The sequence below is a fragment of the Hypanus sabinus genome, chromosome 17, assembly GCF_030144855.1.
Source record: "Hypanus sabinus isolate sHypSab1 chromosome 17, sHypSab1.hap1, whole genome shotgun sequence".
Taxonomy (NCBI): domain Eukaryota; kingdom Metazoa; phylum Chordata; class Chondrichthyes; order Myliobatiformes; family Dasyatidae; genus Hypanus; species Hypanus sabinus.
In genome coordinates, this window is record NC_082722.1 from 47,784,189 (window position 1) to 47,798,421 (window position 14,233).

At 44.0% G+C, this 14,233-nt stretch overlaps 1 protein-coding gene across 1 annotated transcript in view; it reads right to left on the reverse strand.

Moving 5' to 3' along the window:
* Window positions 1-13,999, reverse strand: part of slc7a9 (solute carrier family 7 member 9) — a 74,614-nt gene extending 60,615 nt beyond the window's left edge. Inside the window, exon 1 of the mRNA XM_059992995.1 lies at window positions 13,842-13,999. The gene's annotated coding sequence lies outside the window, so the exon portion shown is untranslated. The remainder of the gene's footprint in view (window positions 1-13,841) is intronic.
* Window positions 14,000-14,233: the final 234 nt, after the last annotated feature.

Here is a 14,233-nt window from a genome sequence, read left to right on the forward strand (position 1 = left end):
AACAGGCGACGTTTCGGGCTGAGATCTTTCCTTTCTTCAAGACTGGAAAGGAAGGGGGAAGGCACCCTTCCCCTGCATCAGATCAGCCATTCTGCTCATTCATGGGAGTAAAGATGGAACAGGAATGACTGATTGTGATTTGCATATTATTACCACCTATAGAAAGGTAATGCAAGCTCGGACTCTGATCTCAGCACACAGGGTACCACATACAATAGCTTTCCATTTCCTTTTCATTTGTTTTACTCTGAAGGAGATGATTGCTTATTCTTAGGTTGTACTGTCTGGAGAACCAAGATGCAGAGAAATGGCTAAGAAGGATACACAAATCTTGCTCGGGGCCCAGCACATCTTTCCTTACTCCCCAAAATATTCTTGGATACACATGGTGGGGGCTCAGAGTTATGTACACCTCACTACCAACGGCAGCATCTATTTCAGAATCAGAATCAGGTTTATTATCACCAGCATGTATTAACTTAGCAGCTGCACTTCAATGCAATACATAATATAGAAGAAAGAGAAAAGATAAGAATAAATAAAATGAAACATAATAATAAATAAACAAGTAAATCAATTATGTATATTGAATAGATGATTTAAAAATGTGCAAAAACAGAATTACTGTATATTAAAAAAGTGAGGCAGTGTCCAAAACTTCAAAGTCCATTTAGGAATCAGATGGCAGAGGGGAAGAAGCTGTTCCTGAATCGCTGAGTGTTTGCCTTCAGGCTTCTGTATCTCCTACCTGATGGTAACAGTGAGAAAAGGGCATGCCCTGGGTGCTGGAGGTCTTTAATAACGGACACAGCCTTTCTGAGACACCGCTCCCTAAAGATGTCCTGGGTACTTTGTAGGCTAGTGCCCAAGATGGAGCTGACTAGATTTACAACCTTCTGCAGCTCCTTTCGATCCTATGCAGTAGACCCTCCATACCAGACAGTGATGCAGCCTGTCAGAATGCTCTCCACAGTACAACCATAGAAGTTTTTGAGTGTATTTGTTGACATGCCAAATCTCTTCAAACTCCTAATAAAGTATAGCCGCTGTTTTGCCTTCTTTATGACTATATTAATGTGTTGAGACCAGGTTAGATCCTCAGAGATCTTGACAGCAAGGAACTTGAAGCTGCTCACTCTCTCCACTTCCGATCCCTCTATGAGGATTAGTATGCGTTCCTTTGTCTTACCCTTCCTGAAGTCCACAATCAGCTCTTTCGTCTAACTGACCTTGAGTGCCAGGATATTACTGCCACACCTTTCCACTAGTTGGCATATCTCACTCCCTGTACGCCCTCTCGTTACCACTTGAGATTCTACCAACAATGGTTGTATCATCAGCAAATTTGTAGATGGTACTTGAGCTATGCCTAGCCACACAGTCATGTGTATACAGAGAGCACTGCAGAGGGCTAAGCACACACCCTGAGGTGTGCCAGTGTTGATCGCCAGCAAAGAGGGTATGTTATCACCAATCCACACAGATTGTGGTCTTCTGGTTAGGAAGTTGAGGATCCAATTGCAGAGGGAGGTACAGAGGCCTAGGTTCTGCAACTTCTCAATCATTGTGGGAATGATGTATATATAATATGTACGTTTCGGGATACCTTCGTTCCCAGAATCAGAATCAGGTTTATTATCACCAACATATGCACTGAAATCTGTTGCTTTGTGGCAAAACTACAGTGGAGGACATAAAAATTAATATGTCAAAAAAATAAGATGCAAATGAGGAATGGTGAGAAAGTGTTCATGGACTGCTCAGAAATCTGATGGTGGAGGGGAAGAAGCTGTTCCTAAAACCTTGAGTACGGGTCTGCAGGCTCCTGTACCTCCTCCCCAAAGGGAATAATGAGAAGAGAGCATGATCTGGGTAGTGAGGGTCCTTAATGGTGGATGACCACTTCTTGAGGCACTGCCTTTTGAAAGTGTCCTTGATGGTGGGGAGGATTGTGCTTGTGATGGAACTGGCTGAGATTACAACCATCCAGTGGCCTCTTACAATCCTGATAATTGGAGTCTCCTAACCAGGTGGTGATGTACCATCCGAATGCTCTCCATGGTACATTTGCAGAAATTTGCAAGAGTCTAGGTCACATATGAAACCTCCTTAACTCCTAATGAAGTATAGCCACTGCCAGTCTTCTTCGTGGTTATATCAACGTGTTGGGCCCAAGAGAGGCCCTCTAAGATGTTGATGCCCATGCTCTCTGCTCACCATTTCCTCTGCTGACCCCTCAGTGATGATTCCTGATATTCATCACCTGGATGCTGGAATTAATAACTTTGTAGCCAAGTATGTGGATGATACAAAGATAGAACATTGAACGTTACAGCATTGTATGTGCCCCCAGCAAACAATGTTGTGCTAAACGTTTAACCTGTTCTAAGATCAACCTAACCCCTCCCTTCCAAATAACCCTCCATTTCTCTATCATCCATGTGCCTATCTAAAAGTCTCTTAAGTGCCCCAAATGTATCTGCCTCTGCCAATACCCCAGCAGTACATTCTATGCGTCCAACCCTCTGTGTAAAAAAATACTATCGCTGACATCCTCTGTAAGAAAAAAATCTGCAGATGCCAGAAATCCAAGTAATACACACAAAATGCTGCAGGAACTCAGCAGGCCAAGCTGCATCTATGGAAAAGAATAGTCGAAATTTCAGGCCAAGACCCTTCAGTAGGACTGGAGAAAAAAAGATGAGGAGTTAGAATAGGTGGGTGGGGGAGGGGAGGGAGAAACACAAGGTGAGGTGTGAAGTAAAGAACTGGGAAGTTGATTGCTGAAAGAGATACGGGGCTGGAGAAGGGGGAGTCCAATAGGAGAGGACAAAAAGCCATGGGAGAAAGTTAAATGGGGTGAAGCACCAGAGGGAGGTGATGGGCAGGCCATGAGATAAGGTGAGGGAGGAAAAAGGGATGGGGAATAGAGAAGGGGAGGAGGGGCATGAATGGAAGTTAGAGAAATTGATGTTCATGCCATCAGGTTGAAGGCTACCCAGACAGAATATAAGGTGCTACTGCTCGAACCTGAGTTTCGCCTCATTGCGACAGTAGAGGAGGTCATGTTTCCTTTCATCACATTAAAACTGTGCTCCCTTGTATTAGTCATTTCCACCTTAGGAGAAGGCACTGACCGCACATTCGATCTATGCCTCTTATTATCTTATACACCTGTGTCAAGTCACCTCCTGTTCTCCTTTGCTCCAAAAAGAAAAGCCCTAGCTTGATCAGCCCATCTTCATAAGACATGTTCTCCAAAACAGGCAGCCTGCTGGTAAATCTCTGCACCCTCTCTAAAACGTCCACATTCTTCCTTTAGTGAGGCAACCAGAACAATATTCCAGGTGTAGTCTAACCAGGGTTTTATAGAGCTGCAACATTACCTTGCGGCTCTTGAACTAAATCATCCTCTAATAAAGACCAACACACTATATGCTTTCTTATCAACCTGCATCACAACTGTGAGGGTTCTATGGATATTGATCCCAAGATGTCTCTGTTTCTCCAATCTGCTAAGAATCCTGCCATTAACCCTGCATTCTGCCTTCAAATTCAACCTTCCAAAGTGAATCACTTCACACTTTTCCAGCTGGACCTCTACCAGTCACTTACCAGCCCAGATCTACATCCTATCAATGTCCCATTGTAACACTTAACAACCTTCTACACTATCCACAACACCACCAACTTTCATGTCATCTGCAAACTTACTAACCCATTCTTTCACTTGCTCATCTAAGTCATTTATAAAAATCACAAAGACAGGGATCCCAGAACAGAATCCTACAGTACACCACTGGTCACCAACATCCAGGCAGAATACACTCTCATCTGTAACCATCCTTTGCTAATTCTTAATCCACACAGCCAAGTTTCCCAGTATTCCATGCCTCCTGACTTTCTGAATGAGACTACCATGGGGAAAATTTTATCAAATCCCTTACTAAAATCCACATACCTTCATCAATGTGCTTTCTCATACCCACAAAGAATTCAATCAGGCTCATGAGGCATGACCTACCCCTCCCAAGGTCATGCTGACTATCCTTAATCTGACTATACTTTTCCAAATGTTCGCGAATCTTGTCTCTAAGAATTCTCAGTGATGTGCAAAGAATCATTTGTGATGCACCTGTGCTGATGGTGATTGTGGAGGAGATGTCATTGCCAATCTGAACTGACTGGGGTCTGCAAGTGAGGAAACTGAGGATCCAATTACACAAGAAGGTATTATGGCCAAAGTCTTGAAACTTATTGATGAGTTTTGATGGGATGACAATAAGACCATATGACCATAAAACAACAGAATTAGACTATTTGGCCCATCAAGTCTGCTCTGCCATTTCATCATTTTGATCCATTTTTCATCTCAGTCTCAATCTCCTGCTTTCCCAGCCCTGTCTCCCACTTTCCCAGCCAATCTCTTCTAACCCCCACCCCCAGATCTCTTCATGCCCTGACCAATCAAGAATCTACCAACCTTTGCCTTAAATATACATAAAGACTTGGCCTCCACATCTGGCTGTGGCATAGATTTCCACAGATTCACAATTGTCTGGCTAAAGAAATTCTTTTTCATCTCCATTCTCAACAGACACTCCTTTATTTTGAGGCTATATCCTCTAGTCTTACCTCTCCCACCATAAGAAACATCCTCTCCACATCCACTCTATCAAGGCCTTTCACCATCTGATAGGTTTCAATGAGGTCACCCCTCATTCTTCTGAATTCTAGTGAATACAAGCCCAGACCCATCAAACACTTTTCATATGACAAGATGTTCAATTATGGAATCATTTTTGTGAACCTCCTTTGAAACTTTTCCAATTTCAGTACATCTTTTCTAAGATAGAGGACCCGAAACTGCTCACAATTTGCCAAGTGAGGCTTCTTTACAAGGTCTCAAAATTACATCCTTGCTTCAAATTCTAATCCTCTTTAAATGAATGCTAACATTGCATTTGCCTTCCTCACCACAGACTCAACCTGCAAATTAACCTTTAGGGAATCCTGCACAAGGACTCCCAATTCCCTTTGCACTCCAGTTTTTTTGTACTTACTCTCCATTTAGAAAATAGTCAACTTTTTTATTTCTTCTACCAAAGTGCATGACCATACACTTGACGACACTGTATTTAATCTGCCACTTCTTTGCCCATTCTCCTAATATGTCTAAGTCCTTCTGTAGCCTCTCTACTTCCACAAAACTACCTGCCTCTCCACATATATTGTCTGCAAATTTTGGCAACAAAATAATTTATTCTATCATCCATATCATTAACATACAACGCAAAAAGAATTACTCCCAACACAGATCCCTGTGGAACAGCACTAGTCACTGGCAGCCAACCAGAAAAGGCTCCCTTTATTCCCACTTTTTGCCTCCTACCAATCAATCACTGCTTTATCCATGCTAGAATCTTTCCTATGATACCATGGCCTTGTAGCTTGTTAAGCAGCCTTATGTGTGGCACCTTGTCAAAAGTCTTCTGAAAATCCAAGTACACGACATCGACATCAACCAATTCTCCTTTTCTATCCTGCTTATTATTTTTTCAAAGAATTCCAGCGAATTGCCAGGTAAGATTTTACCTTGAGGAAACCATGTTGACTATGGCCTATTTTATCACATGCCTCTAAGTACCCCAGAAACCCATCCCTAACAATCAACTCCAATATCTTCCCAACCACTGAGCTCTGACTAATTGGCCTATAATTTCCTTTCTGCTGCTCTCTCCCTCCTTGAGGAAACCATACTGGCTATAGCCTATTTTTCATGTACTTCCAAGTATCCCAAGACCTTATCCTTAATAATCAATCCAACATCTTCTCAACCACTGAGGTCAGATCAACTGGCCTATGGTTTCCTTTCTTCTGCCTCTCTCCCTTCTTGAAGAATGGAGTGGCAGTTGCAGTTTTCCAGTCTTCTGGAACCATTAAAAAATCTAGTGATTCTTGAAAGATCATTGCTAATGCCTCCACAGTCTCTTCAGAACCCTGGGGTGTACACCATCTGGTCCAGGTGATCTGTCTACCTTCAGACCTTTCAGTTTCCCAAGAACCTTCTGTCTAGGAGTGGGAACTTCACACACTTTATGACTCCTGACACCTGAAACTTCCATCATTCTCCTAGTGTCTTCCACAATAAAGCTTGATGCAAAATACTTAGTCAGTTCATCTGCCATTCCCTTGTCCACCATTACTACCTCTCCAGCATCGTTCTTCAGCAGTCCAATTTCCACCCTCGCCTCTCTTTTACACTTCATGTGTCTGAAGAAACTTTTGGTATCCTCTTTAATATTATTGGCTAGCTTACTTTTGTATTCCAATCTTCACTTTCTTAATGATCTTTTTCGTTGCCTTCTGGTGGTTTTTAAAAGCTTCCCAATCCTCTAACTTTCCACTAATTTTTGCTCTATTATATACCCTCTCTTTGGCTTTTACATTGGTTTTGACATCTCTTGTTAGCTAAGGCTATGTCATCTTTCCTTTAGAATACGTCTTCCTCTTTGGGATGTATATATCCTGTGCTATCCAAATTGCTTTCAGAAATTCAAGCCATGGCTGCTCTCATCCCTGCCAGTGTTCTTTTCCAACCAGTTCTGGCCGACTCCTCTCTCATGCCTCTGTAATTCCATTTATTCCATTGTAATACTGATACATCTGATTTTAGCTTGTCCTTCTCAAATTTCAGGATGAATTTGATTATATTACGATCACTTGCCCCAAAACCTAAGTGCTCTAATCAATTGCAATTCATTGCTCTACATCCAATCCAGAATATCTGACTCCCTAGTGGGCTCAACCCTGAACTGTTCTAAAAGGCCATCTCATAGACATTCTAGAAACTCCCCTCTTGGAATCCTGCACCAATCTGATTTTACCAATCTACCTGCATATTGACATTCCCTGTGACTATTCTAACAATGCCCTTTTGGCATCAATTTTCTATCTCCCATTGTAATTTGTAGATCACATCCTTACTACTTTTTGGGGATCTGTATACAACTCCCATCAGGGTCTTTTCACCCTTGCAGTTTCTTAGCTCTATCCACGACAATTCAACACCTTCTGAGCCTATGTCACCTCTTTCTAACGATTTGATTTCATATTTAACAACAGAGCAACACCACACCGTCTGTCTTTCTGCTTGGCCTTTCGATATAATGTGTATCCTTAGGCTTCCAGCTATAATCTCCTTTCAGTCATGATTCAGTGATGCCTACAACATCATACATGTCAATCTGTAACTGTGCTACAAGTTTATCAACCTTATTCTATAGACCGTGTGCATTCAAATATAACACCTTTAGTTCTGCATTCATCCTTTTCGATTTTGTCAGCCTTTTAAATTGTAACTCATCCTGTTGACTGCAATTTTACCCAATCATCAGCCTTTTCTTGCTAGGAGTCTCACTACTCATTGCCTCTGTTATAAGCTAACTACCTCATCCTCAGTGCTATTGCTTCTGTTCCCGTCCCCCTGCCAAATTAGATTAAACCTACCCAGTCAAATCTAGCCAACCTACCCACAAGGATACTGGACTCCCTTGGGTTCAGCTGTAATCTGTCCCTTTTGTCCAGGTCATACCTTGTCCAGAAGAGATCCCAATGATCCATAAATCCTAACCCTTCCCCCTGCACCAGTTCCTCAGCCACACATTCACCTGCCAAATTATCCTATTTTTACCCTCACCAGCACATGGCACAGTCAGCAATCCAGAGATTACTACCCTGGAGGTCCTGTTCCTCAGCTTTCTACCTAGTTCCCTAAATTCTCTTTTCAGGTCCTCCTCACCTTGTCTACCTATGTCATTGGTGCCAAGACCTCTGGCTACTTACCCTCACCTTTGAGAATGCCCTGGACCTGATCCAAGCCATCCCTGATCCTATCACCGGTGAGGTAACATACCATTTGGGTGTCTCCATACAACTTTTTTCAATTAATTTAAATATTTCCAAACAACTCTGAAGTTTCAACTGACTTATCTTCTCTCCCAACATCCTACAATTAAGAACATCTCAAGAAGCCCTGGATTCTTCCTTCTCAGAAAGGCTTTCATTCTATTTAACCAAACAGCATTATTTTGTGATTAGGCAAATCATTGGGAGTCCTAAATGGCAGTTTATACAAATATCATTTTCCTAAATTGGAAGAGTAGATTTTGTTGTGGTCACCAGCGTGTACCAAGCAGGCATTTTAAAAAAAGTTGGTAAAGGTTAAAGCAGATTTTCCTTAGAAATTCATGAACACAAGAGATTCTGCAGATGCCGTAAATTCAAAGCAACATACACACTCACATGTCTCCCCTTTCTCAATCTTTCTGTCTCCACCTCTGGAGACAAACTGTCTACCACTACCTTTTATAAACCTACCTATTCCATGGTATCTTAACTTAAACTTTTCCTACCATGCCTCCTTAAAAATTTCTAAATTCCTTCATCTGTTCCAAGGATGAGGCGATCCCATCCCTTCATCAAAGATGTCTTCTTTCTTCAATCTGGAAGACCGTGTGAGGAATCTGGAGCAGCAGCTGGATGACCTTCGACTCATAAGGGAGAATGAGGCAGTCATAGATGAGAGCTATAGGGAGGTAGTCACACCTAGGCTGCAGGAAGCAGGTTGTTGGGTGACAGTCCGAGGGGGGAAAGTGAAGGAGAGTAGACAGGTAGTGCAGAACACCCCTGTAGCCATTCCCCTGAATAATAAGTATACTGTCCTGGATACTGTTGGTGAGGACGACCGACCAGGTGTGAGCCATAGTGGCAGGGCCTCTGGCACTGAGTCTGACCCTGTGGTGCAGAAGGATGGGACAGAGAAGAGGAGAGCTGTCGTCATTGGAGACTCTATAGTTAGGGGAGCAGGCAGGAGATTTTGTGGACATGAGAAGGACACCTGCATGGTTTGTTGCCTCCCGGGTGCCAGGGTCCAGGATGTCTCTGACCGGGTGCATGACATACTGTTATGAGAAGGAAAGCAACCAGAAGTCATGATACATGTTGGTACCAATGACATAGGCAGGAAGAGGGATGAGGTCCTTAAGTGTGAGTTTCGGGAACTAGGCAGAAGGCTGAAGAACAGGACCTCAAGGGTGGTGTTCTCAGGATTGCTGCCAGGGCTGCGTGATAGTGATGGTAAGAATTGGAGGAGATGGCAGTTGAATGCGTGGCTGAGGAGTTGGTGCAGGGGGCAGTGTTTTAGATTTTTGGATTATTGGGATCTCTTCTGGGGAAGGTGGGACCTGTACAGATAGGATGGGTTGCACCTGAACTCGACGGGGAGCAATATCCTTGCAGGTAGGTTTGCTAGCATGGTTCAGGAGGGTTTAAACTAATTTGCAAGGGGGATGGGCCCAGAGCGATAAAGCAGTGAAAGAAGTGCACGGAGTAAAGCCAGATGTAACATATAGAGAGGCTTTGATGAAAAAGAAGCAGAATAAAGGGTGTAAAGATAGTAAGGTAGAAGGGCTAAAATGTGTGTACTTCAATGCAAGAAGCATCAGGAACAAAGGTGATGAACTGAGAGCTTGGATACATACATGGAATTATGATGTAGTGGCCATTACGGAGACTTGGCTGGCACCAGGGCAGGAATGGATTCTCAATATTCCTGGATTTCAGTGCTTTAAAAGGGATAGAGAGGGGGGAGAAAGGGGAGGAGGGGTGGCATTACTAGTCAGGGATACTATTACAGCTGCAGAAAGGGTGGATAATGTAGCAGGATCCTCTTTTGAGTCAGTATGGGTAGAAGTCAGGAACAGGAAGGGAGCAGTTACTCTACTGGGCCTATTCTATAGGCCCCCTGGTAGCAGCAGAAATACCGAGGAGCAGATTGGGAGGCAGATTTTGGAAAGGTGCAAAAATAACAGGGTTGTTATCATGGCTGACTTTAACCTCCCTAATATTGATTGGCACTTGCTTAGTTCCAAGGGTTGGCGCGTGGCCTAGTGGGCAAGGCATCAGACTAGTAACCTGAAGGTCACTGATTCGAGCCTCTGGTGAGGTAGCGTGTTTGAGCAAGGCACATTGCCCTGCGACGTCACCGGTGCCAAGCTGCATGGGTCCTAGTGCCCTTCCCTTGGACAACATTGGTGGCGTAGAAAGGGGAAGGCCTGCAGCTTGGGCAACTGCTGGTCTCCGATACAACCCTGACTAGGCCAGCGCTCTGGAAACTCCAGGCGCAGATCCATGGTCTCTCGAGACCAACGGATGCCACCAACAGTTCCAAGGGTTTAGATGGGGCAGAGTTTATTAAGTGTGTCCAGGATGGATTCCTGTCACAGTACGTTGACAGGCTGACTAGGGGGAATGCCATACTACAAACATGTAGATCTAGTATTAGGTAACGAACCGGGTCAGATCACCGATCTGTAAGCGGGTGAGCATCTGGGGAGCAGTGATCACTGCTCCCTGGCCTTTAGCATTATCATGGAAAAGGATAGAATCAGAGAGGACAGGAAAATTTTTAATTGGGGAAGGGCAAATTATGAGGCTATAAGGCTGGAACTTGCGGGTGTGAATTGGGATGATGTTTTCGCAGGTAAATGTACTATGGACATGTGGTCGATGTTTAAGGATCTTTTGCAGGATGTTAGGAATAAATTTGTCCTGGTAAGGAAGATAAAGAATGGTAGGATGAAGGAACCATGGGTGACAAGTGAAGTGGAAAATCTAGTCAGGTGGAAGAAGGCAGCATACATGAGGTTTAGGAAGCAAGGATCAGATGGGTCTATTGAGGAATATAGGGTAGCAAGAAAGGAGCTTAAGAAGGGGCTGAGAAGAGCAAGAAGGGGGCATAAGAAGGCCTTGGCAAGTAGAGTAAAGGAAAACCCCAAGGCATTCTTCGATTATGTGAAGAACAAAAGGATGACAGGAGTAAAGGAAGGAATGATTAGAGATAAAAGTGGGAAGATGTGCCTGGAGGGTGTGGAAATGAACGAGGTCCTCAATGAATACTTCTCTTCGGTATTCACCATTGAGAGGGAACTTGATGATGGTGAGGACAATATGAGTGAGGTTGATGTTCTGGAGCATGTTGATATTAAGGGAGAGGAGGTGTTGGAGTTGTTAAAATACATTAGGATGGATAAGTCCCCAGGGCCTGATGGAATATTCCCCAGGCTGCTGCATGAGGCGAGGGAAGAGATTGTTGAGCCTCTGGCTAGGATCTTTATGTCCTCGCTGTCCACAGGAATGGTACCAGAGGATTGGAGGGAGGCAAATGTTGTCCCCTTGTTCAAAAACAAGGATAGTCCAGATAGTAGGGATAGTCCGGGTAATTATAGACCAGTGAGCCTTACGTCTGTGGTGGAAAGCTGTTGGAATAGATTCTTAGAGATAGGATCTATGGGCATTTAGAGAATCATAGTCTGATCAGGGACAGTCAGCATGGCGTTGTGAAGGGCAGATCGTGCCTAACAAGCCTGATAGAGCTCTTTGAGGAGGTGACCAGGCATATAGATGAGGGTAGTGCAGTGGATGTGACCTACATGGATTTTAGTAAGGCATTTGACAAGGTTCCACATGGTAGGCTTATTCAGAAAGTCAGAAGGCATGGGATCCAGGGAAGTTTGGCCAGGTGGATTCAGAATTGGCTTGCCTGCAGAAACCAGAGGGTTGTGGTGGAGGAAGTACATACAGATTGGAGGGTTGTGACTAGTGGTGTCCCACAAGGATCTGTTCTGGGACCTCTACTTTTCGTGATTTTTATTAACGACCTGGATGTGGGGGTAGAAGGGTGGGTTGGCAAGTTTGCAGATGACACAAAGGTTGGTGGTGTTGTAGATAGTGTAGAGGATTGTCGAAGATTGCAGAGAGACATTGATAGGATGCAGAAGCCGGCTGAGCAGTGGCAGATGGAGTTCAACCTGGAGAAGTGTGAGGTGGTACACTTTGGAAGGACAAACTCCAAGGCAGAGTACAAAGTAAATAGCAGGATACATGGTAGTGTGGAGGAGCAGAGGGATCTGGGGGTACATGTCCACAGATCCCTGAAAGTTGCCTCACAGGTAAATAGGGTAGTTAAGAAAGCTTATGGGGTGTTAGCTTTCATAAGTCAAGGCATAGAGTTTAAGAGATGCGATATAATGATGCAGCTCTATAAAACTCTAGTAAGGTCACACTTGGAGTACTGTGTCCAGTTCTGGTCACCTCAGTATAGGAAGGATGTGGAAGCATTGGAAAGGGTACAGAGGAGATTTACCAGGATGCTGCCTGGTTTAGAGAGTATGGATTATGATCAGAGATTAAGGGAGCTAGGGCTTTACACTTTGGAGAGAAGGAGGATGAGAGGAGACATGATAGAGGTGTACAAGATATTAAGAGGAATAGACAGAGTGGACAGCCAGCACCTCTTCCCCAGGGCACCACTGCTCAGTACAAGAGGACATGGTTTTAAGGTAAGGGGAGGGAAGTTCAAGGGGGATATTAGAGGAAGGTTTTTCACTCAGAGAGTGGTTGGTGCATGGAATGCACTGCCTGAGTCAGTGGTGGAGGCAGACACGCTAGTGAAGTTTAAGAGACTACTGGACAGGTATATGGAGGAATTTAAGGTGGGGGGTTATATGTGAGGCAGGGTTTGAGGGTCAGCACAACATTGTGGGCCAAAGGGCCTGTAATGGGCTGTACTATTCTATGTTCTATGTTCAAAGAACAGAATTTCCCCTCCTCTACCATTGATGCTGCCCTCACACACATCTCCTCCATTTCCCAAAAGTCCATGCTCATCCCATCCTTCCACTGCCTTAACATGATGGAGTTCCTCTTGTCCTCACCTATCATTCCATGAGCCTTTGCATCCAACCCATCATTCTCCGCAACTTCTGCCATCTTCAACAGGTCTCTGTCACCAAGCACATACTTATCTCCCCCAATCTCCGTTTTCCACTGGGATTACTCCCTCCACAATTCCCTTGTCTATTCATCCCTCCCCACTAATCCCTTTCTGGCACGTATCCTTGCAAGTGACCAGTCCATTCACCTCCTCCCATACCCCATTCAGGGTCCCAAACAGTCCTTCCAGGTACCACCTCACTTCATCTATGAATCTGTTGGGGTAGTCTACTGCATCCGATGCTCCCAATGCAACCTTCTCTACATTGCTGAGACTCAACATAAATTGGGGGACCAGTTTGTCACGCACCTCTGCTCCATCCACCAATAAGTTGAATTTCCCAGTAACCAACCATTTTAATTCCTATCCCCACTCTTGTTCCACCATGACCTCCTCTTTTGCCACTATGTGGCCACTCTCAGGTTGGAGGAGCAACACCTCGTGTCCTTTCTAGGTAGCCTCCAACCTGATGGCATGAACATCCATTTCTCCCTTTGGTAAATTTTTTTCTCCTCCCCTTCTCTCTTCTTCTATTCCTCACTTTGGCTTCTTATCTCTTCTCCTCACTTGCTGATCACCTCCCCTTGGAGTCCCTCCTCCTTCCCTTTCTCTCATGGTCCAACCTCCTCTCCTATCAGATTACTTTTTCTCCAGCCCTTTGCCTTTTCCAAATTTCACTTCAGCTTTTTACTTCATTCCCCTTCCCCTACCTACTTGGTTTCACCTGTCGTCTTCCAGCTTGTCCTCCTTCTCCTCCCCCCCCCCCACCTTCTTACTCTGGCATCTTCCAACTTCCTCTTCAGTCCTGAAGAACGGTCTTGGCCTGAAATGTCAGCCGTTTATTCCTCTTCCTCAATGCTGCCTGACCTGCTGAGCTCCTCCAGCATTTTGTGCATACTGCTTCCTGAGGAATTACTGGGATTAAATCCAGACACAATCTGATAATCTACCTATGTCATTTAAATAACTTCTACATCTAAAAGTACTCAAAATCACATAACCTTACCTTAGTAGCAGTATTGAACAGTCTCTTGAAAGACAAAAAGAATGTACTTGGAAATCAGTGATTCTATGCTTGCAGTCGAATTGTAAAAGCTGGAACTCCTGTTTCCTGACTAAGACGTCAATGAGAGATGTTCTGAAACATTCTGCAGTGGTTCATTCCTGCTGACTTGGTTTTCTGTACTTTGCTGGTGCTGGATTACACATAAAGTAATGATTAATGAAAATGGTGTACTGTATTAACATCATTAAGATTTGTTCAGATAATACTCAAGGGTTGAAGAACAAAACTTTCTTTCATGGCTGATAATTTACTCATAGTTTCACGATGGATCTTTCATTTCATTTGTTAATGCTGTTACAGTGTGAGGCTAATACTGAGTTGTATTAAGACAA